Source organism: Ceratotherium simum, chromosome 14 (genome assembly GCF_057802395.1).
Source record: "Ceratotherium simum simum isolate JZ-2026a chromosome 14, ASM5780239v1, whole genome shotgun sequence".
Lineage (NCBI taxonomy): Eukaryota > Metazoa > Chordata > Mammalia > Perissodactyla > Rhinocerotidae > Ceratotherium > Ceratotherium simum.
The window spans coordinates 27,943,517-27,966,922 of NC_141913.1; the positions used below are offsets into that span (position 1 = coordinate 27,943,517).

General features: G+C 44.8%; 1 pseudogene; it reads left to right on the forward strand.

The window, feature by feature from the left end:
* Positions 1-764: 764 nt before the first annotated feature.
* Positions 765-1,246, forward strand: LOC101404163 (large ribosomal subunit protein uL11 pseudogene; annotated as a pseudogene).
* Positions 1,247-23,406: the final 22,160 nt, after the last annotated feature.

The following is a 23,406-nucleotide window of genomic DNA, read 5'->3' on the forward strand; positions in this document are numbered from 1 at the left end:
CTCACAGTGAAATGCCTGGGCCTCTACCACTGCGAGGAGGTCACGTCCTTATCATAGAAGCAGGGAAAAATGTTCTGAAGGGAAAGCTTTTGGAGACAAGCATCATGTGAGCCTCTGAGTCATGAAGTGGCCTGGACTAGTCAGTGAACTTGCAGGGCATCACTCTTCTCATTTGTAAAATGGAGGTGTTTTGTGAGCTGATCCCCAAGTCCTCTTCCAGCCCTGATGTCTTATGTGAGGTGTCTGTGACTCTGAGTGACCTGTGGGCCTTCGTGTTTTAGACTGAAAGAGTCCCCACAGGAGCATGAGGCATGTTTAAATGGATACTTTTCACAGTCCATTTGCATTTCACACTCCATTCATAGTTTTCTTGCTCCCTTCTGCTGGTTTCAGGCTTGTTTTGCAACTTACTCATATTCATTCCATGCAAGGCAGTGGGTGGAAAGCGAAGAAGCTTAGCTTCAAAAATTAGGACACCTGCGTTCCAGTCCCAAAACGGCCACTATCCAGATAGCTGAGACCTTGAAAGAGGTCCCCATTCAGGATTTGTTTTCTCATCTGTAAAATGGGAATAAGACCACTTTGCTTTCCTCACAGAGTTGATTGTGGCTTACAGGGCACATTAAATGAAAATGTAATAAAGAGATAGGGGCTGTATAAAAATATCAGGGGAGCTATTGGCTTTCAGCTTGGAGGAGGCCAACCTGTGTGACTTTCTTCGGTTATTCTGCATCTGGGTTCATCCTATACCAGCTGTCTCCACCATGCCACCCAAGTTTGACCCCAAGGAGACTAAAGTTGTGTACCTGAGGTGCATCTGTGGGGGCGTCAGTGCCATGTCTGTCCTTGGTCCCCTGGGCTTATCTGCAAAAGAGGTTCGTGATGACATTGCCAAGGCAGCAGGTGACTGGAAAGGTCTAAGATTACAATGGAACTGATCATTCAGAACACAGAGGCCCAGATTGAGGTGGTACCTCTTCTTCTGCCCTGATCATCAAAGTCCTTAAGGAACCACCCAGAGACAGAAAGAAGCAGAAAAACATTAAGCTCAGTGGAAATACCACTTTTGATGACACTGTCAACATTGCCCAACAGATGCAGCACTGATATTTAGCCAGAGAACTCTGGAACCATTAAGGAGACCCTGGGGACTGCACAGTCTGAGGGCTGCAATGTGAATGGCTGCCACCTTCACGACATCATAGATGACGTCAACACTGATGCGGTGGAATGCATAGGGAATTAAGAACTGCGAAGGAAATAAAGGATCATTTAGCAACCAGAAAAACAAAAAAAGACAGGGAAAAGTGTTGAATTTTGGTAATATGCATAGGAAAACTCAGTTAGTCTTCTGTCACACCCAAGGAAGCAAGTGATGTAAAACTTTCTCTAACAACGGGAGGTGAGATGGGTTCTCGGAGAGGAGAGGATATCAGCTCAGCCTCACACAGCAAGTCTCTGGACTGTGGTGCAGTCTGTGGACAGAGCAGGAGGCCTTCCTTCTGGTGCTCCATTGGCTTGTTCTCCCCATTTCCAGGTTAGAGATTTGAGTCAGATACAAGGCAAATGCTTAGGCAAGGAAAAAATGTTTCGCCAGCTTGCTCCACAGGGAAAGAGAGTCCGTGATATGATATGAAGCCGAAAATAGAGTGCCTCAGGAAAGAGCTATCAGCCGCCGACTATCTTGTGGTGGGTGTGGGGGCCTCCTCCAGGAAGATGGGAGTTGAAACGAGAATGCGGCATTGGTTGCTGCCTTGTCGTACTGCTGAGCGCAGACGCTCTGGGCTGGGATTTGGAATCCGTGTCACAAGAAAGGGGTCCCTCTGGAAAGGCTCGTTTAGCAACGCTTTCCTGCTGGGGTCTGTGGAACATCCTGACACAGTCCAGGGCTTGAACAAGGGCCAAGGATTTATCCAGAAACAGCAAGCCCTGTACAAAGACGATCCTGGATTTAGAACAGATGAAATGTACTTTGAGGGAGTTCAAAGAACGGGCACACGCTCCCCGATGGCTGCTTGCTGGATATTTCGAGAGGCGACTGGGGCATGCTTTCCCTCCCAGCTTCTCCCAGGGGTCTTTTCCAACACAGTTTCTCTCCATTAGTATATTCCAGAGCTCGCAGGCTTGGAAGTCTGAATATGGAAATTCCTGCAGTGGTGGGAACAGACCTCTCCCAGTTGGGGTTTGCTAAGGCCATTATTCTGATGATGTTAATAGTGATGATTAATTGTCACTAATGGTGGTGCTGGTGACAGTAATGAGGCCAACCTGATTGGGTGACGAGAAAGATGGAGCATGTGGGCACATGGTGAGGATGGTGAGAGTGATGGTGATGGCAGTGGCAGGGATCTTGGTTTTAGAAATTTGTTGAGAAATCTAAGGCACAAACCGTAACTTGAACTTCATTTTCTTGTCTGACAAAGTAGACTATTGGCAGGAAAAAAAATCTACCTCTGGGAAAGGAGAAAAGAAAATCCCTTTTGTCTGTGGTTAGTTCTGTCAAACCAAATACTCGGTGTCGAGTATTTTAAGTATATTACACTATGGCATAGCTTTCTGCTGGGTTATCTAGTGAGCCCAGAGCAGTGTACATTAAGATACAGACTCAAGCTGATATTAGTGGCCACAAACGAACTAGTGACCTCTCAAATGTCGAGTTAATACAAGGAGGAGCCAATCATCCTCATTTTCTTGCTCTGACCAGTGTCTGGAGAGGAGGGATGAGAATAGTCAATCATCAAACTCTTCTTCAGGATCTGAGACAATCCCACTCTCTTTGAAGAGCATTTCAGCTGAGGCTGTGCTTGCAATAAGTCCTTCTACTTCTCTATTTCCACCCTTGAGTCACAACATCTTTGCCTTTCTGAGGCACTGTCTCCAGCTGGTGAGATGACAGCATTAAGGCAAAGGAACTTTGAGGTCCAGCTGATTCCTGTCATGACACTGATGGCACTCTCAACAGCAAAGGACAAGTTAAGGGTCTCTGAGGCCTAGTAAAAGAGGGGAGTGACACTAGTTCCAGGTGATCCCAATTTCACTGATTACCAGAAACATAACAAATAAATGATGAACCAAATTTTAAAAATTACCATCAAGTAAAGAGATGTACTGGCAGCATCTACCAATTTTGGTGACTTTGCGAAACGTGAGAAACTTGATTTCAGAGTTCCTAGAGTTCCTTTCCTTTATTTTTTTCTTTCTTTGTGGATGTCCTCACCCATGAACCTCTGCCTCAGTTATGCACAATTACCCCTCAGTCCAGGGACAAACTCCCAGGAACACATTCACTCTGCGATGTTAGGGCAGAATAGCAGTAGTGCTGCTGCTGGTTCTGTCACGCTGGGGACCTGTGCCCTCTTCCCAGGGGAGTTTTTCTTTAATGTAAGAGCCTGGAGAGGAAAATGCTTACCCCATCAGGGGATCTGAAATCATGGATTAGCACAGGGAAGACCTTTTGCCCTTCAAACGTCACCACATAGGTGGCGCCATGTGCTAGGGTTATGGCAATGGCAACTTAATGGGACTTAGGGGTCTGTCTGCTCCTTGGGGCTGTGGTTCTGTAGCTAGCATCCCTGTTGACTGAGGGTATGAAGATAGCAGTATCCTGCTAACGTGTTGGTTACCAAAGTGTCCACCTTTTCCTAGAAAATGGCTTTTTCTTGAGAAAAGGGCAAGCTCAGAGCCATCACTTTCTTCATTGGTCCTCTTGTTTCATTAGCTCTTCTTTTTAGAGAGTGAAACTTTCTGCATGCTGGGTAGCTAAAGGTGTAACTGAAAGGAATTATGCAGAAGGAAACAAAGTTCAGAATATGTATAAAAAGGATTTGCTTTGCTGGTTCTCTTCGGTCAGGAGGTTCTTAAGAAGATTCATTAGCATGCATAAGTTTGGAACTAAGGAATACAGTGATGTTTAGAACTCCCATTCATTCATTCATTGATTTATGTAACAAATATACATGGATTAATTTTTGTAGGGCCAAGGGATTTAGGACTGAAAGTGTACCAGAGAAGATCTGTGAGGCAGCAAAGAAAAAAAAGGAAATATAAGTAAGTTACAGTTATCACTTGTTATGTGACAAATCACCCCAAAACTTAATGACTTAAAATATAGCAATCATTTTATTGTTATCATCTCTCAAAGTTCAGGGTTTGGCTAGGCTCAGGTAGATAGTTCTTGTTCAGAGTCTCTCATGTATTTGCAGGCAGGAAGTGGATAGGGCCGAGTCATTGCAAAGGCTTTCTCATTTGCATATTGGTGGTTGTTGCTGGCTGTTGACTGGAACTTCAGCTGGGGCTCTTAGCCAGCTGAACACCTGGACGTGGACTCTCCATGTGGCCTGGGTTTCCTCACAGAATAGCAGCTGGATTCCAGAAAAAGAGCATCCCAAGAGAATTGGGTGGAAGCACTATCCTCTTGTATGTCCTGGCCTCAGAAGTCACATAGCATCACATCTGCTGTAGTTACAGGCTCGCTTAGGTTCAAGGACAGAGAACATAGACCCTGCCTCTTCCTTGGAGGAGTGTCAATGCCAATCGTAAGAAGAGCATGTGGAATGGGAGAACTTGTTGCAGCCATCTTGGAAAATACAATCAACCGTGGGTAAGGTAGAACCGGATATAAGTCGATCTTGAATGAAATCTCACTGAAGAATTAACACTTTCAAATCTGGGATAATTAGTCAGCAATTCAAGGAAGGATATGATCAAATGGGTGATTGTACAACATGGATAATAACAGCTAAAAGAGTGCAAAGGATGAGTAGAGCAGTGAGATCTGGGGTAGTCAGGGCAGACTTCATGGAAGAAGTAGGTTTTTGAGCTGACTTTGAAGCCTGGGTAGGGTCCAGTTGGTTATGTTTAATTTACATCGTTTTTTCCCCACACGGAAAAGAAATAATAATAAAGAAAATTGTAATTATTGGTAATTCCTCCCTACTGAGATAACTACTTAACATCTCCATGCATAATTCCTCCAGTTTTTTTCCTGGGGATATATTACAAATTTGGACTCCAATTTAGCCTATTTACTTAAAATATTTTGTGAATATTTTCCTACACTTTTAAATATTGTACTAAAATATAATCTTGAATGGCTGCATAGCATTCTATCATGTGAATATGCTATGATTTACTTTTCAATCTTTTACTGTTGGAATTTTAAGCTGTTGCATTTTTTGTATTGCTAAAAACACTGATGAAAATCCTTATGCAGGAATCTTGGTGCTCATCTATGATTATTCTCTTAGGAGTAATTCCTAAAGTTATTCACATTTTAAAAACCGTTAGTGCATCTCGCCATAGTAGCTTCCAGGATAGGCTGTGCTCACTTCCCGTCCTGTCAGGGTAAGTCTCTGTTTATTTGCAGGTTTGTCAATATTGATGGTTACTGGCTGCAAAGGACAGTTTCCTATTTGAGAGACCAAAGTGGACTTTGGGCTTTACTTTGATTTTATTTGATTATTAGATGGGTAGCATTTTCCCCTACATTTCTTTATCTTCTAGGTTTCTTTTTCTGTGATTTGATAGTTTGAGTGCGTTGCTTATTTTTTCCTTTGTTATTCTCCTCTTATTGATTAGTAATAGCTTTTTATAAATTATTAATCTTTCTTTAGCATATATGGTGCAATCATTTTTTTTTTCTCTTTTGATGTCTTGCTTTCCAGCTTTGTTTGTGGTGGTGTAGATGTAGGAAGATTTTTTAGCTTTTGTGTGGTCACGTATAGTAATCTTTTTATTTATATATTTTTCTTTTGCTCTTTTGTATCAAAGTACTTAACCACAATAACAGATTAATTTTACCTTGCTTTTCCTTTGTGTTCATCCCCCCACCCCACATATAAAACATTTAATTCTTGAATCAATCTGGACTGTATCTTAATATATGTTCTGAGTAGGTGTCTCCTAAAGACCGTTTCCCAAATATTTACCCAGCCGTTGGGTGACAGCATTTAGATCAGTAGAGGGGGATGTCCAGCACCCTGAAAGGGAGAGATGGCATGATCCTGACTGAAGCAGAGGGTGGCTTGTGGGGCTTCAGGGGTGACCACACTTCCGTTCTGGAGGACCTGGATGCCAGGCAAAGGGAGGTGCCTTCTAGGCGTTGAGAACCACTGCAGGTTTGGGAATAGCAAAATTATTTTTTCTGTTCTTTAACATCTTTTGAGGGTTTGTGAGGAGCCAGGTACTCTGGTAAATATACATAATATTTGATTTAATTCAGGTGCTATTATTATCATTACTTTATAGATGAGATGATTGAGGCTTGGTAAGTAGGTAGGCCTGGGACTGAGTCCAACTCTGGCTATTTCCAAAGCTCTTCATTCAGCCACAATGTGTATTCATTTCTCAATATAATTAAAGTAAGAGTTTCAGAGAGTTAATCCGGAAACATTGTACAGGCTTGAAGGAAGAGGGGAGTGATTGAGGTCAGGAGCTTCTGAAATACTGGAGGACACAGAGATGAGGGCCTATACTAAGGTGATGTCGGGGAATGGATGATGGTGATGAATAGGGAGGAGGAGAATCTAGCAGCAAGCAATGTAAGGAGGTTGGGAGGGAAACTTGCTGGATTTAGTATTCTTTCATTTTTGGCTCTTATTCTAAATATCTGATGTCCCTCTCGGGCCTTGCCTATGGTCTTCACAAACTGCTCTTAGCGGTTGTCACTTTTCTGAGACTTAAGCAGAAATTTCCAAGGGCCAGACATTCTTGTGTAGAAATTGAGAACAGTACCAAAAACTATTTTTTCGTCCATCCAGATCCTTGAAGGAAGCCAGTGTGATTAAGGGAATTTTTTTCCAAAAGATGGAACTTGGTATCCTCATCCTTTTAATAAACATTAGCGAGGCATACAGTGGGCACATGCATCTGCTGTGAGGCACCCAAAGACATAGCAAAGCAGACTCTGCCCTAAAGTTGAGCAGAAGTAGTAGCCTACACATACGGAAACATGCAAAATGGAAAGTACCAAATCCCCCCAAAGAGGCGTAGTTAATGGGTTATGGGAGGTCTGAGGAGGGAGAATTATTCTTGTTGGGAGGGCCAGGAACAGATATAATCATGAACTAATAACTAGTTTCTAAGTCAGGATCGTGCTGTGCTTGTTAGAAGGAACAGATAAGAATCTTGTGTAATGAGAACTTTTATTCTTTGTTTGCAGTCCCTGCGACCTGCCCTCCTACAGCCACGGGGGACTCCCTTGGCTTTGTCCCTCATTTCCCCAGCCCCTGAGGTGGTTCACTCTTCAATCACAAGATCGTGTCATGCTGTAATAACAGTAATAGGAGTAGCTCAGTTATTTTCTTTCTTTATGCATCTAAGATGTTCTAAGAAAGAGGACAAAAGCAGACGAATAAGAAATAAACTGCAGCTCAGTGCACAGAACGTGCATCTTTATCAAAAGAATTACAGGATGGATGCAGCTTTTATTCTCCACCCAGGCACAAACTGAAGTTCCAACTCTATTTCAAAGTCTTCCCTAATAACTCACATGGCATAAATCATCCACAGCCCTTATCTTTATAACCCCAACTTGGTCTTGTAGTTCTTGGCAACTGAGCTATCATGAATAGGCTTAGTTCTGCAAGAGCACCCTACAAAATATCTATTGAGGCTCCTTTGCACCACCAGACAGGCCCACTAAGAGGGAGAGAAGGACTCTAGCTGCTTAAGATGTCCTGAGTTTGAGTCCCAGCCCTGTAAGTTCCTAGCTGTCAATTCCAAGCTGTTATTGAACTTCACTGAGCACCAGTTCAATAATCTGTGAAAAGAGGATAAATAATAGCTCTCACTTCACAGGGATATTATGAGGATTATATGAGGTTGTGGAGTAAACATTCAGTACATGGGTGGGATTAATGCTGAATGAGGACAGCCGGAGGTCCCAGTTGGTTGCATACAATTCAGTGTATTTCATTGAGCTCTAACGGTGCAGGACAATTTCCCTTTGGGCCTAAAGTCCTCATTCCATGATTGCTTCATTAGAGTGCTTAGAATGGGTTTTTCCCATCTTGTTACAGGATGAGTACATCCTGATGAATATGTTCTTTGCACTATCATTTGAAATCTCTTCTGAGGTTTTGATAAGTGCCCCAGGTTTGGGAACTGTAAGTCTGAAATTAGAAACTGGTGAACGTTCCCCTGTGCCCTGTACATAGACAAACAGAGCACATGGCTCACTGTGTCATATCTGTCAGTTCCACTTATCTGTACCCATTACTAGACAGTGAGATTCAGGAGGGAGGGGATGAGTCCATTTATGTATCTTGGCATTCCCAGGACATAGCATAGAACTTGGCACATGGTAGACATTCACTGAGTATTTATTGAAGGGATGGCATGATGTGGTATCTTTGCCCAAGGATTGGTGACAAACATCTTGTTGGGCTCTTTCTTTTTAACTTACTTAAACTTCACCACGACCTTATGAACTAGATATTATCATTTCCAATTTCTTAATAGAGAAGCAGAGATTCAGAAAGGTTTACCAACTCAGCCAAGGTCAGAGAATGACCTGCTTCCCTTCTCTATCCATTGCCTTGCTCATCCTTAATTACTCTGGTTCTCATTTTGATTATGCCACTTGTTAACCATATGGCACCAGGCAAGTCACAAATCCTTACAAAAAGTCACGTTTTCTTACAATGAGAACTGCCTCACTGTCTTGGAAATGCTTTAATATTTTCTGGATAGTCACAATCCTGAAAAATAAGTGACTCATCATGATGTTGTTTTGATGAAGCCTGAAAATGGCTTGTGTATTTTTAACGTTGAGTGGCAGTAACTAATAATATTAAGTTCTCTTATCCTACTCTGAGAGGAGGGAGAAGTGAATGGTGATGTGGGTTAAAGGGATATCTGTAAGGAGGGAGAGTTGTGCTCTGTGCAGCACCCAGGATAGAAATGGTCCAGTTATCTCAAGCACTTGCCCTAAAACTGGCTGCTCCAGGCCGTATCGGGGTCTACTTTCTGGGAAGCTTTACAACGATTTTCACCAGCACTCTCTGCTTTGTGATAGTTCTCAGTTTCATTTGGGCACATCTCTAGCTATACTCTTATTGTGTTTTCTTCCTTTCTGGTGCATTATTGTTTACATAGCTTGGGTTCTATCTCAGCATTTCCAGCAACTTTCAAGTTACTGGCACAATGTGATACTCAATCAACTTTTATTTTTTGAAAGTATGAATGAATGAACAAATGAATGAGTAAGTAAATACTTTTGGAGAGGATTTCAGAGCGTGTCCAAGCAGTGTGTGGCGCAGAGCAGGAAGGTGCGAAGGGGGTTGGTAGTGTTCCCTAGAGGTTAGGGTGCAGGTTCTGGGATCAGAAGGCCTGAACTAGATCCTGACTTCACCACTCATCAGCCATGAGGTCTTGGGTGAGTTACTTGCCTGTGCTAAGAATCATTTTCCACATTTTTAAAATGGGAAACACGGAAATATCTCCATCACTGAACTATTGCTGTGAAACAAACCACCCCAAAGCTCAGTGACTTAAAATAACCATTTTACTGTTCATGTGGCTGAAGGTCAACAAAGACTGTCTGATTCAGGCTGGGTTTCACTCAGGTGGCTCCATGTCTCTCATCTTTCTCTAGTATCAGCGGGCCAGCCTGGGCACGTTCTCAAGAGGATGGCAGAAGTGCAAGAAGACAGGAGAAAACATGCAAGGCCTTTTAGGACCTAGATTTGGAACTTGATGCTTTCATTTTCACTCAGATATCATTGGGCAAAACAAGTCACGTGTCCACACTCGAAGTTAAGGGGAGAGGGAATACACCCTACTCATAGTATGTCCAAGAAGGTGAGGGAGGCTGTGAGACTAATCAAGGAAGGAGTTAATAGTCAGTTGGACTTGGGTGGTGACAGCAATGATGTTGAGCGTCTCAAATTTGGATAAGTTTTGAAATTAGAGCCAACAAAATCTACTGACAGAGTAGATATGGATAATGCAGAATTTGGGCCGTAATTTTGGCCCAAATTTTGGGATAATGCAAATTGATAATGCAGAAACAGAGGAGACAAGGATGACTCCATAGTTTTTGGCCTGAGAAACTGAGATAGGAAAGGTGAGTGCAGAGTAGGATTGGGGTGGGAAAAAATTAGGTATTGAATTTTGGACATGTTGAATTTGAGAGGAGTCTTAGATGTTCAAGTGGAGATTGTCACATAGGCAGTTGGGGACATGTGTCTAGAATTCAGGAGCAAAATCCAGGCTAGAGAGATGAATTTGGGATTCATGAGCCCACAGCAGTTTTTGAAGTCATGGGCCTGGTCTTATGAGCAAGGGGTTGAGTGTTGGTAGAAAAGAGGGCCAAGGAGATGCCCCAGAGCACTCAACATGTGGAGAGAGTGTGGAGTCCGGGAGGTGGACAGTGTTGTCAAATGCTGCTGGTAGGGCGAGTATGATGAGAATTGAGAAGCAATGGGTGGATACAGCAATGTGGAGGTCACTAGGGATCATGATGGGAACAGTTTTGGTTGGGAGGTGTTCATGAATGATGGACTGGAGTGAGTTTAAGAGAGAAAAGGAGGAGAGGAATTTGAGAGAGAATAGATAGCCCTTTGAGGAAGTCCATGGCAGAGGCGAACAAAGAAATGGGTCAGTAGTTAGAGAGAAGTAGGGTCAGGAGAGTTTGATTTTAATGGCAGACATAATGGCATGTTTATGTGCTGACGGTAATAATCCAGTAGAGAGTGAAAAATTGATAATGCAGGAGAGAATAGAGAAAGGATAGTGATATGGAAACCACCAAAGGAACTGCTCAAGCTTTTCCGGCTTTTTACTCCTGGTATTCCTTACCCCAATAGGGATATTCATTACATTATTATGATTCTCTACTCTCAAATTATTACATCAAGTCCCATTGGTAGTCTCAGGCCCATCATTAGCATTAGTGTTTCCTCTGTTGTCATCTATTATCCCTCCATTCAGGGCACAACAGTACCAGGACATTTGTTATTTTCTAAATATGGAACCCTGAACCATTTCCTGTGCTTTCTTTTGTTGCACAGTTAGGACCATGAGAAAGCAGAATTGGGCTCCCTGACCTTAGTCTATGAGGCAGTCATTACAGACAAACTCTATTTTAGAACACCAAGATCATATTGAGACAAACTGGGACTGACTAGGAGAGGAAGGGATAAATAAGATCAACAGCTTTGGAGATTTCAATGAGAAATGAGTCAGGGGAGGGCTGTTCTGCTCAGAATCAAGGTGGGGCAGTGGTATTGGGAGGGGAGCTCCCACTAAAGTGTCTTACTTTTTCCCTTAACTTCACTGAACGGGCCTCCAAATCTCACCCTACAGCCTTCCCCTGATCCCCTGTTTGAAATTGCTCTCTGTGTCCTAGGTGCAGTTTATCCCCCAGCTGCACACAGGTTGTGAGATTTCTGAAGCCAAAGACTGTACTTATCCTGTGCACCAGGGCACTAAGCACCTGTGCGGAGCAGGATACACAGTGGATTGGTTAATACAGTCGGCCCTCCGTATCCATGGGTTCTGTATCCGCGGATTCAACCACAGATCGAAAGGCCTACAATGGTTCTATCTGTACATGTACACCTTTTTTCTTGTCATTATCCCCTAAACAATACAGTACAACAACTATTTACATAGCATTTACATTGTATTAGGTATTATAAGTAATCTAGAGATGATTTAAAGTGTACAAGAGAAGGTGTGTATGTTATATGCAAATATTACACCATTTTATATAAAGGATTTGAGTCTCAGTGGATTTTGGTATCCATGGAGTCCTGGAACCAATCCTCCGGGAGTAGCGAGGGATGACTGTACTTGGCAATTCACAGACGGGGGATGACAAGGGTCAGCTAGTAGCAGAACCTTCCTACTGGAAGAGGTTTCAGCCTCATCATCAAATCAGCTGGAAAAAGAGAAGAGTGGGTCTGATGGGGAGATTTCATCCCAATCTTCAATATCAAATTTATAGTATGGAGGCTGGAGTCTGACCTTCCTGATCTATTGATTTATTGGGGGTCAGTCTTCTCTGCTCTGTCTGGTCAGTCCGCACCTGGAGCATGGTACTCAGCCTCTCTGAGAGCTAGTGAGCTCTCTCTTGCTGGGGACCATCTACTGAAGACTGGTAGTTACCAGTCTGGGATGCTATGGATAGGCCTCCTATTTTACTATAGATGTTAGCTAAGGACTCTGTTGCTTTTATTTTATTCCCAGCCCAGTCTGAATGGGTGAGTGGTGGTTCCTGCTGCTTACCCCACCCCCACCCCATATCCCTCAGCTCCACTCACCTTCTAACCTTGTAGTCCTATGGCCAGTGCTTAACTCTCCCAAGTCTGCAGCTGTCTTCTGCATCCCAGGCTACACACTCCCATTACACAATCTGAGGCCCAGGGCACAGGGGAGTAGTGGCAGGAATAAGACAAACTGAAGCCATTTGTCAGCCACTTCCATGCACAGGAGGGTGTCCGTGTTCTAATGACCAAACTGATCCTAGGTGTCACAGAAGTGAAAGGCTACCCGTGGGCACTTGTCTGGGTTTCTGGGTGGGTCTCTTGTTCTCTATCCCCCTCCCAATGTCATCTCTTAATGTTGGTTGATGCCTACATTCCCACTAGAGACCATGAGACTTCGAGCATCATTAAAATGCACATTTTAATACCCCAGAAAGAAATGGAGATTTATTATTTATTATTAGATATCACTCCTGAGTGCGAATAAATATCAGCCAGTATCCTGAGGGTGCTGGTATGGAGGGGAGGGATCCTGAAATGTGTAAGGTCCTGCTATAGGAGAGAAGAAGTAAGGGTAAGAGGAGAGCCTAGAAGGTAGTGATGGGGGCACCCCAAAAGAAATTATTCCCCCTCCACCATTCTGTGGAGAGCGAATTCGGTATACCTGTTGCTCCCCTAGTCTCCACCCTCCTCACACAGCGACTCCCAAAAGGCCTTCAGGCTCTAAATGACACCCTCATCAATAAGCTTGCATTGCAAAACCACATTTTGACAACACATTTCCCAAATTTAGTCCCCTAATCCACTCCCAGAATATATTATGCTTTGCACCCAACAGATGGATTAAAAGCTTAAATCTTCTGCTTGTTCGGAAACCAACCAGAAACCTAAAATATAAACACTCACACCCCTGCAGGTGTGAGTGCAATGGTGGGGTGAGGGAAGTAGCGTGGCTGTACATGGGGACATGAGAGTGCGCACTCTGGGCAGGAGAGATCTGTGGCAGGGAATGTGGGGGTAGGGGATGGGTCAGGGCATCCTCTGGGCTCTGGAGGGCTGAGCAGCAACCAGCTTCTTTCTATAAATCCATCTCTGCTCCCTCGATTTAGGCCTCTGGGTACTAGGCGGTTGTGTATGGTAGCATGAGGTCCAAGGCACAAGTCTGAGTCTCTGAGTGTGGGGGCTGTCGGGGATCTCAGCCAAGCTCTCCCCTACGTAAATGCAGAGACATAGGCCTGAGCAGGGGGACCCAGCCCATAGCCCACCCCCAGTGCCAGATTTGCAACTAGATGCTGGACTCCAACCCAGGGCTTGCTCCTCTCTGCCAGCTTCTACTGGAGGCTTGGGGGCTTTGAGGGTTTCCTTCTCTCCATTTTTTGGGGAGTCCCATGTTATCATCATGTCAGAGACCATATCTCATCTTCCCTCTGTGCTTAAAATCTGCTGAAATCTCTGCAAATGGAGGTTGTTTTTTTGAAGGCCACTGGGGCAGGGGGATGTGTGGGAAGAGGGGTACCAGGGGGCACGTACAGGGAATGCAAGGAAACACCCCAGAAACTGGGTCTTCAGGGGAAGTAGAGAAGATCTCTGGGAGTCTCTGAGAAATTTCAGAATCTCTTCCTGACTGTCTTATTTTCTCCTCATCATTGAATAATTGCTCAGAATGTAATAAAAACAAGGTGTTCTAATTAAACAGATTTGTTTACATGTTGTGGCACGAAAAACTAATTCAATCTGATATACTGTACTTTTTCTCCTTTCCTTTATATAAAACTGCCCATTTTTAAATAGTGTTGTACTTAAGCATCTTAAAATGTATCCTTGATTAAAAGAAGGCGAGCGATTTTCTACTTCCCACAGCTTTCATAGGGTTGTGTCTACAGGGCGAGAAGGAGAGTGGTTGTGGGTGGGGGCTCCGTGATATTCCACTTGACATTTCTCATGATAGTTCTTGCCATTTGATGCCCAGAAACATGTGCTAAACTGCCAGATTGGAGACTTAGATGGGTTTTCTACCATGACCAAAGCACAGAGGCCAAGGGTGCTGGGAGCAGATGGTGGCCTGATCTGGGGTCCTCGCGTCTGAGAAAGAGTAGGTGCCGTCATCACATGTCCTGCCCAGGAGGGAGGCAGCCCCAGCACTCTTGCAGAGCCCTGTGGTGTCCTGGGAAAGAGTCCATAGAGAGGAGTGGGTGTGGAGAAACCAAGAGGCGTATTCGTAATAATGATGATTGTGATAATAGAAACAAAATTTTGTGGGAACAACTGGGATGATTTAAGTTATTGTAGAATAAACTTTCTATCAATTAAAATTGTCCAAGAGAAGATCAAGATGACCTTATGTCATCCTCTAGCCAGCCTACTAGCCTTCCAGGGTTCTCTGAAAGGAATCTTTGTTTGGGTTAAGAGGCCCGGCTAGTTTCTCACAATTCCTAGATTCTCAGAGCTGGTAACAACCTGGCAGCTTCTGGAGAGCAAGGACTCTGTCTTTCTCATCTTTAATCCCTTGTGCTTTAGGCACTACTGGTGTGTGTGTGTGTAAATATTTGTAGATGTGAATTGGGACCATCTGTTCTAGACATGTGGCTCATTTTTTCTGACCTCCTTGCCTTCGTCCAAGCTGATTCTTTCACCTGGGAAATCTCCCTCCATCCACTCAACCCATCGAAGTGGAATCAAACTGTTGAGCCCCTCAGACCCACACTCCCCTGACCCGTACTCTCTGTGCATTCATTTTTTACGCCTATGACCAGTTCCATGTTACTCAGCCTGCCACTTAATTGTTCTACTTGGTGAATACCTTTTGACACAGCCTTGTCCTCCAACTGTTGTTGATCCTGTGTTGTTCTGAGAGACATGAGTAGTAGTAAGAATATCCTCGCTGATGGGTTTATTGGGGGTAACCATTCAAGAATTCTCTCCTTCCTCCCTGTCTACCATTTCCTCTTCTACTCTGTTCATTCCGTGAGTATTTAATGGACACGTCAGTATAAGGTCCCATTGTGACTCAAACATGAACTAGGTCGGATTTCTCTACATTGTTACATTGCTTGTGGAGAGTACTAGCCCTAACTGAGTGTTAATTTGGGGCATGGGGGAGGAAGCCCTTGGGTCTGAGGTGGGGGGCATCAGACTTGCCAGTGCAATCTGCCTTCAGGTCATGGTCTAGAGACCTTGCCTCTTTGCTTGGCTCCCTCCTTGCTCTTTTCAGCCCTGCTGTACCCCGCCCCCCACTCAGAGACCTTTTCCCCAGTAATCCTAATATGAATGTCTTGGGTTAGTGCTCAAGATAAAAGTGGGGTGAAAAATCTAGAATTAGACTCTCTTTGAACGAATGTGGCTCTCCTGAGCCTCATTAGGCTATATCTGCCCAGTGGGACAGTGATTCCACAATTAAAAGCCAGAAAGAGGAAAAGGTGTGAAGAGCATGAAACCTGTGCTCCCAGGTCCCCTACAATAGCTCCTTTTAGCATATAGGATCCAGAGAGGGCTTCGCTTTGTGGCATCCCTGATTCTTATACCCATGTGTTTAATGTTTGTGCTGATTTATTTCTTCACAAAAATTAGTGAGATCCAACTATGTGCTGGGCACCATGCTGGATGTTCTGATGATCTAACCCATCATTCAGAACATGTGGCTTAGCCTCAAATCCCACTCTTCCCCTACCAAGCCCATCCAGCCCAGCTAAGCCAGGTTTCTCACCCTCCACTGCCTTCCACCGGTCTCCCAACTTCATTCTCCCCTCCAATACTGGCTGCCTCAATGGGATGCTTTCTTCTCCTGACCTTCTCAGACTCCAGCCACAATTCAGAGCCTTCTACACTGCATGTCTCCCATTGGCTCTCCAGATCCACTCCTCACCTGCCCTCTGCCCTGCAGGATGCCCTGTATGGATTAATCAAGAGGCATGTGAGCCCTCTGGCTTCTGGTTGGTTGGACCAATAAAGAGAGACTTATGTGGGATCAAGGTGTTTCCTCTCTTCCTTCCCTCCTGTGGGGTCACGTCACCTGTCACTGTGAGGTCCCTGCCCTTCTCATTGGCCTACTCTGTGCAAGCCTCTCTCCTTTTCAGTGCCCGTGACCTCTCCCTCTCCCCATCCCTTTAGCCTGGGGCCCATCACAGCTCCGCTGCTGCTATCCCTGGGTTCCCGCCCTGGCCCTCCTCTGCTTCCTCTTCGCCCTGCCTGCCCCATTGTACGAAATGCTCTGCAAAGAAACCCTCCTAATTTGAGTGTCCCATCCTTTCCTGGAGGGACTCTGACATACATCGCCCATATCTATCTCGTAGGTGTGATTCTCTCTTCTTGTTTTGGAACTCCTAGAGGCCTTCTTAAACTTGGCACACATCTAACAACGTTTTCTGTATTCAAAAAAAAAATTATTATAATGCCAATATTTTCCTTGTCTCTCTTGCTAGATCATGAACTCTTCAGAAGAAGGCCTATGTGTGTTTTGTTTTTCTCATATCTCTTCCAAGCCTGGGTAGAAAGTAGGTGCTCAAACAAGTACCTATTTATGGACAGATGAATCATTACACTAGCAAGGTCAGGGTGGAGGCTCACGGGCTTAGAGTTAAATTTCAGATTCAAAGATAGGGTTCAAAGCTGTCTTCTCTTTCCAGGGGGCTGTGCCACCTTAGCCAAGTCATTGCTCTTAGATTCTTAAACTGCAAAATTGATGCGATAATGTAAGTTACTGCACCTCTCCATATCTCATTTTCATTATTAAAGAAAAATGTGTAGTTGTGGTAGTGATTTTGTGAGGATTCAATAAAATCTGATATGAGAAAGATTCTTACTTTATTCATTTGAATTAAATCTGGAGATACAATTTGGGACCAAATATTGAAAACTTACAAGTTGATTCAAATTATGAAAACTATGTATATATACTACCATTGCTAACAGATATAATTTATTGAGTATTATATATAAGAGTTTTATAAATATTTTCTCACTTAATTTTATGCAATAGGCACCAATAATCCCATTTTACAGAGGAGGAAACTAGTCTTAGAAGCTAAAGAACTTGCTCCAAGTCACAGAGTGAGGAAGTAGCAGAGTCCAAATCTATACTCGGGGTGCCACCCCCAGATCAGGGCTCATGACCCTGGCTGTGTGATTTGCCTCAGTGCGGCTTAGCCAGAGCCTTCAGCCGGGATGTCTCCAGAGAGTCACCTGTCACCTTCCACATGTGCTGTGTACTTGCTTGTCCCATGCTGTTTCCGAGAGGGAGGTTTTTCCTCTGGAGCTTTCTTTCACAGCCCTCAGGGCTGGGAGGCACGGACAGCTGAGAAGAAGAGGGAGGAAGATTTCCTTCTTTTGTTATATCCTCATCCTCCAATTGGACTCCTGATTTTGTTCTAATATATGAAAGGAATGCCAATAAAATCTTGGGGGTGTGGACACCAGAAGGTCAAGCCAGTGGTATAGATACATGGAGGAAGTGACCTAGTGGGATGTCCAGGGATTTTGAAAAGAGACATATCAAGGTATCCAGCCCATAATGCAAGGATGTCGGAAATTTTAAAACAGGAGCTTCATTTTATTAGTAACAGACTGACTGTGACTGAGGCATACAGTGTTTTGAGCAATTGTCATTATTTGTCCACCTTAATGTGCAGGTGTCTCAGCCTCTGGTGGCACTGTTGGGGCCAGCTGACCCCATAGGCCACAAGACAAAGCTTTATTTAGACAAGAACTTATTTTTGTGGGGAGGTTGACCAGGTCAGACTCTGGAGAAATTCGTCTGCGTTCAGAGTGACACCTGCATAGATCTGAAGCAAAATTAGGCACCAGCAGCATGCAACAGACTCACTTCCATGGGTCCAGAGGGGCAGCAGTGCACTGGAGAGAGGGGAGTGTGAACTTAAAAGTAGGGACTAGCGTCTGGGGCTCACATCAGAGGGATGTAAATCTGAATAGGGTACTTGAGACAGACTCTCACAATAGTCACAAAGAGGGCATTAAAATGGGTCTTAGGGACAGGTGCAGTTACCTTGTGCCCTGTGTTTTAGTATTGTGTCATGGATGCTCATCCACAGAAGCCGGGTGGGGTTATGGCTACTCTGAGGCATGCTCATAGACTGAATACCTTTCTTAAAGGACAGGAATCAGAACGAAGGAGCAGGCCTGTTTGGGATTCTCCAACTGAGGGAAGAAGGAGGGATAAGGTGGACAGACACATGCAATCATCACACAGTGGTCTATCATACCCAAAGGGCTGGTCTGGCATTGTGGTTAAGCTTGTAACTGGAATTAGACTGCTGTCATTCAAATTTTACCAGCTAGTTCTGGTTATCTATTGCAGAGAACCATAGGAAATAAACCATTATTTTATTGGTTCTGTGGATTGGCTGGGCTCAGCTGGGTGGTTCTTGGTTGGGGTCTCTTTTGTGGTTGTGGTCAGATGGTGGCTGGTGTTGGAGTCAACTGAAGGCTTCATACAGCTGGGCTGTATGTCCAAGACGGAGTCTTTACTTGCATGTTTGGTACCTCAGTGGGGGTGGCTATAATAGCTGAGGACTGTCTAGGCATCTTTTTTCCCCCACATAGCCTCTCCTTGTGGCTAGCTTGAGCTTCCTCACAGCACGTCAGTCTCAGGGTAGTTGGATCTCTTACATAGTGGCTGGCTTCTCCTAGAGGAAGTGTGCTAAGAGGCCTGGGCAGACACTATAAGGCTTCTTATGATCTAGCCACAAAAATCACACAGCACCACTTCTGCAATACTCTTTTTGGACAAGAGCAAGTCCTAGAATCAGCCCAGGTTCAAGAGGATGAGTCCACGCAGTGATGTGAATGCCAAGCGGTATGGTTCATTGCAGGGCCATTTTTGAAGACTAGTTGCCAGCTGTGTGAATGTAGACAAGGTATAGAGCCAGTGCCTCAGTTTCTTCATCTGCGGATTGAGAAAGGAAACTATAATGCCTGCCTCCCAGGGTTGCTTACGTATTAACATATACACGTCAAGGGATTCTCACAGTGACCAGCACAACCAAGGGGGTTAACCACAGTAGGCACTTATTATGCATTGCCTTGATCGAGCACTTGAATTCTTCCCTAATATTTTAATATGTCTGTGCCCTGTCTTGTGTAAGATCCTTGAGGTCAAAGATTATCCTATACTTTTCTCTTTAAATTTCTTTTAGTTGCCCTCAATAAATACTGACTGAAAGAAACTGAGAAGGAAAAAGAGATAAGGGAGCTGGGGACCGTGCAAACAAGCTTGGGCATCTGTGTAATTTTCTCTGGGCTCAGCATAGCACCCAAGCTCCTGGAGATCTGACCTTTGCCTTTTCTGGAAAAAACTAATAAGTTTTCCTAGATCGTAAAGGGGCATTATTAATCTAGTTAATAGATTGCACTGTTTTTATGAGGACTTTAGCCCATTAATTGTTTCCATGCAAATGGATGCCGTTAATTACAAATTAATCTTATCTTTTTGTTAAGGCAGGACCATCAGGACCTCCACTTGGCAATACTTGTTGGCACTTGATATGAATCAATGCTTATACTTGAAAGTAATAAAACGGCATTTCTTTAAAGATAGTTAATAAATCAGATCTTCATTAATGCAGATAGGCCAGACCCCTACTTGTCTAATTTAAAGAGGTTCTAATTCATTACTGTGATTCATGTGTCTCCCTGGGGATTGTGGCCAGCAGGGCAGGGCACATAGTAGGCAGTTAATAAATCCTGTATTTTCCGGGTTGTCCCACAGTGGGAGGCTGTCCACTAGTCTTTTTCCTGATAAAGCATCATTTAGGTCCTCACCAGCCTTAATACATTTTCCATGTGTTCATACAGGACCCCAAAGAGGAAACATAACCTTCTAGCAAAGCCTGTAGCTTTTATGCTACATCTACGCAGAGGGCTCATGTTCTCAGTTGAGAAACTAAGGGTGGGGGACATCAGAAGCACTGTTGGGGCCAGAGTGATGGCTTGTTTAGCTGGTGTTTGGACTCTGTTGGTGACTAAGGCTGTTGGATGGCGCTATCTGCCCATCCTGTGCTATTTACCAGATCATGATGTATGAATGAATCGGCAATGGCACCCAGATTTCTCCCCGGGACCCATTAGCGATCCATTTCCTAGAGATATTGGGAAACCGTTTCTCAGCCTGTTCCTCTTCCCAGGCAGGCTTCCCTTTACCGGAGAGCTAGTTCCTCTTCATCATATTTATTGCCAGCCTAGGACTGGGCCTCCACCCACCTCCTTCCAGCTACTGGGATCTCAGGTGCCAAGCCTGGGCCTCCTGTGTTTGAGGAACAAGTATGGGGCCAGCAGAGGTAGGGGACTTGCCCATCCCTCTCCATTCCACCCACCAGCCTAGCGCACCAGGGACGGGTCCAGATACAACACAGAAATATGGGGTGGGGTGTTCATGAGTGGGCGGCAAAGAGGAAACATGGCTTCTGTTTTCGATTCGGGGAGCCAGCAGCGTGATGAAACACTTCCCTCCGTGCTGCCGAATTCATTTCTCTCAAGTTCCACTGTGCACAGAACCATTTGTTTCCACATTGTTTTTATTAAACAAGAAAGGCGAGCTTTATTACTGCGCAAATGAAAGCAGCCGGCAAAGACAGATACTTCCCAGATTCTTATTAATCTCCAAGAGTTATGGGGCCTCTGAAGTCCCACAGAAATTAACATACTCCACAGAATTCTCTTAGCAAGTCACCCGGTGCTGCTCATCTCCCCTGCAGATAGCGACCACTGCCCTGCCCTGGCCGCTCCAGGAGGGCTCTCTGTGCCTGTCCTGGGCTGGGCTCTCACCCTGTCACATGAACCCACCAGCTTTTGGGTGACGTGTGTACTAACCTCACGCTTCAATGAACAATCCTGGATTTGTTTGTACACTGATTCTGGGCATTGTCTGGAAATGCGAATTTAGGTGTTGTTCAATTCACTTCCATATACAGTTAAATATGTATGGATTATTTACTACTGTAGTATGGGAGTCTTGACATCTGTGAGATTATATCCTGAGGCCTTTGTGAATCTCAAATGCATGAAAAACACAGTCATGTATAATTCCTTCTCTCTACAAATGCAGTCCAGTGATCAGTCATTCATTCTATAGATATTTACTCAGTGGCCTCCATAAGCTGGCCACAGCACTCTCCACCCTCACAGAGCCCTGGGTGTGATGGGGAGGCTGGGGAGACATGGGAGAGTTTGAATGAAGGGATGACAGGATCTGTTTTAGGATTTTTAAACTATAGTTTCTTTGCAGATAAGACTCGTATATACACACAACTCTTAAGGAGGAGTGTGTTCTAGAATGGCACTGTTTAAAGTTTAAAGCAGTGTCTGATCAGGTACAAGGGTTGGGGTTCCGATTGCAAGTGCCTCTAGCCATTAAGAACATCATCGCCATGGAATGTTCCATGATGGAGTGAGGGCTTCAGTGTAAGGCATATAGGGCCAGGTCATGTCAATATAGTTGCTGGTCAGTGTGTTTTGACAATTCTTATTCTCTGATATCAGGTCCCCTCCTTCCCATTCAAACCCCTTGGCCCAAGTGAGGCCAGTGGCCCTTAGGTCTTCCTCACAGTAAGTTCGTTTCTGCCATCAATGCCTTTGCTTACCCTGTCCCTGGTCCCCTTTGGAAGGAGGGTCCCTGTCCTCCAGCTACCTGGGTAAATGCCACCTCTCTCTTCAGAGAGGCCCCAGCCCCACAGTCCTAAAAATGTCATCTATGCACCGACAATTCCCCCAGAGGCACAGAGGGGAAAAGTCCAGAAAAACGTGGAGAGTGAGTTTGGGGGTAAGAAAAACATCTGGAAAAGCTCGATCTGGGAATGGGGCAGGAGTGTGAGAGGAAGAATAACGACTTGTTCCTTAAATGCCTAGACTTGGGCATTTCTGGATGCTTGAAAGAGGTTCTGCAGGGTGAAACCACAAATCAATTGATGTCACAGAGGAATGACTGTATGGCACTTGTTCTCCTAAGGCAGGAGATAGAAACCAATGCAACGGGTTCTGAGGACTCCCCAGAGGGGCTCTGAGGGATCCCACTTGTAGGGACTGGGAGGATGACAGAGATCGGGGGGTCAGATAGGGCAAGTCTGGCTCCCTCCTGGAGCAGAAGGGGCTGTCTGCGTGGGTGAGGCCTCCCAGTGCTCTTATTTCCTTAGAAGTGGTCCCCCTCACTGACTCTGGAGAGCACATCAGGCCCTAGGCTCTCTGAAGTGCAACTGGAGTGGGAATCAGGCAGTCCAGGACCCCTTTGTCCCTGTCCCTAGCACTCCAAAGGAAGGTTAAGCCAAGGCTAGAGTTTCCAATAGTTCTCCACTTCCCTACTCCTGGGGATTGGAGGGAAATGAGGGGTGTGTCTTGCACAGCACTTTTGTCCTGCAGTCTCACCCCTTTGGCCTAAGGCATGGCTCTCCATCAAAACATAGATTACCAAGGACAAAGACTTGGAAGCCCCTTTCTCAGGCATTGTCATGGTGTTGGAATGAGATTGTCAGACTCTTTCCAGGGGGAGCACCACGGAGGAGGAGACTAGGGTCTGGTGTGAAGCCAGGTTCCCAGCACAGGGTCCTGTAGGTAAGTGCAAGTCTGGATGGGATACGTGGTATGTGTGTGTGTGTGTAACATAGTGTCTGCAGCAGCATCCAGGATTCCTACGAGGTCCGCAAACCAAGGAAGATTCTAGAGATCACTCCAAGAAGAGTGACCTCAGAGACCAGATTCTATCTTTCTCCATTAAGCACATTCCCAAGCTCTCTGAGCCTTGGGGTGTGATCAATCGCTGGGCTAGTTGACTGGCCAGGAATGATATCTGACAGTGACATTTAGGTATGCAGCTTGACATTTTCCTCCTCAGTGATTCAATTCTTTTTCTATTTATTTTTGTTTATTGTTATAGCCGCCTACGTGCATTTAGATCCGTGAATACAGGCAACCCAGCTAGACGTACTGGCATTTTCTCTCTCTCAACTGTGGCTGTTTTCTCAGGGCCCCCTTTTTTCTTTTCCTTTTCCTGTTCTCACACTGGAGGTGTGATGCAGCTTGAGTGCATGCATGATACAGCATGAGTCAGCAGCTGGGTCTCCCGAGAAGCACTCCCCTATGCCTCAGGTACACTCTACTCCCCTGTGGAAAGAGAATGTATAAATGAGAGTTCCAGCCCTTGAGCGAGAAGGAGATGGCACATAGGGAAAGGTTAGAATGACTGGGACTAATGCCT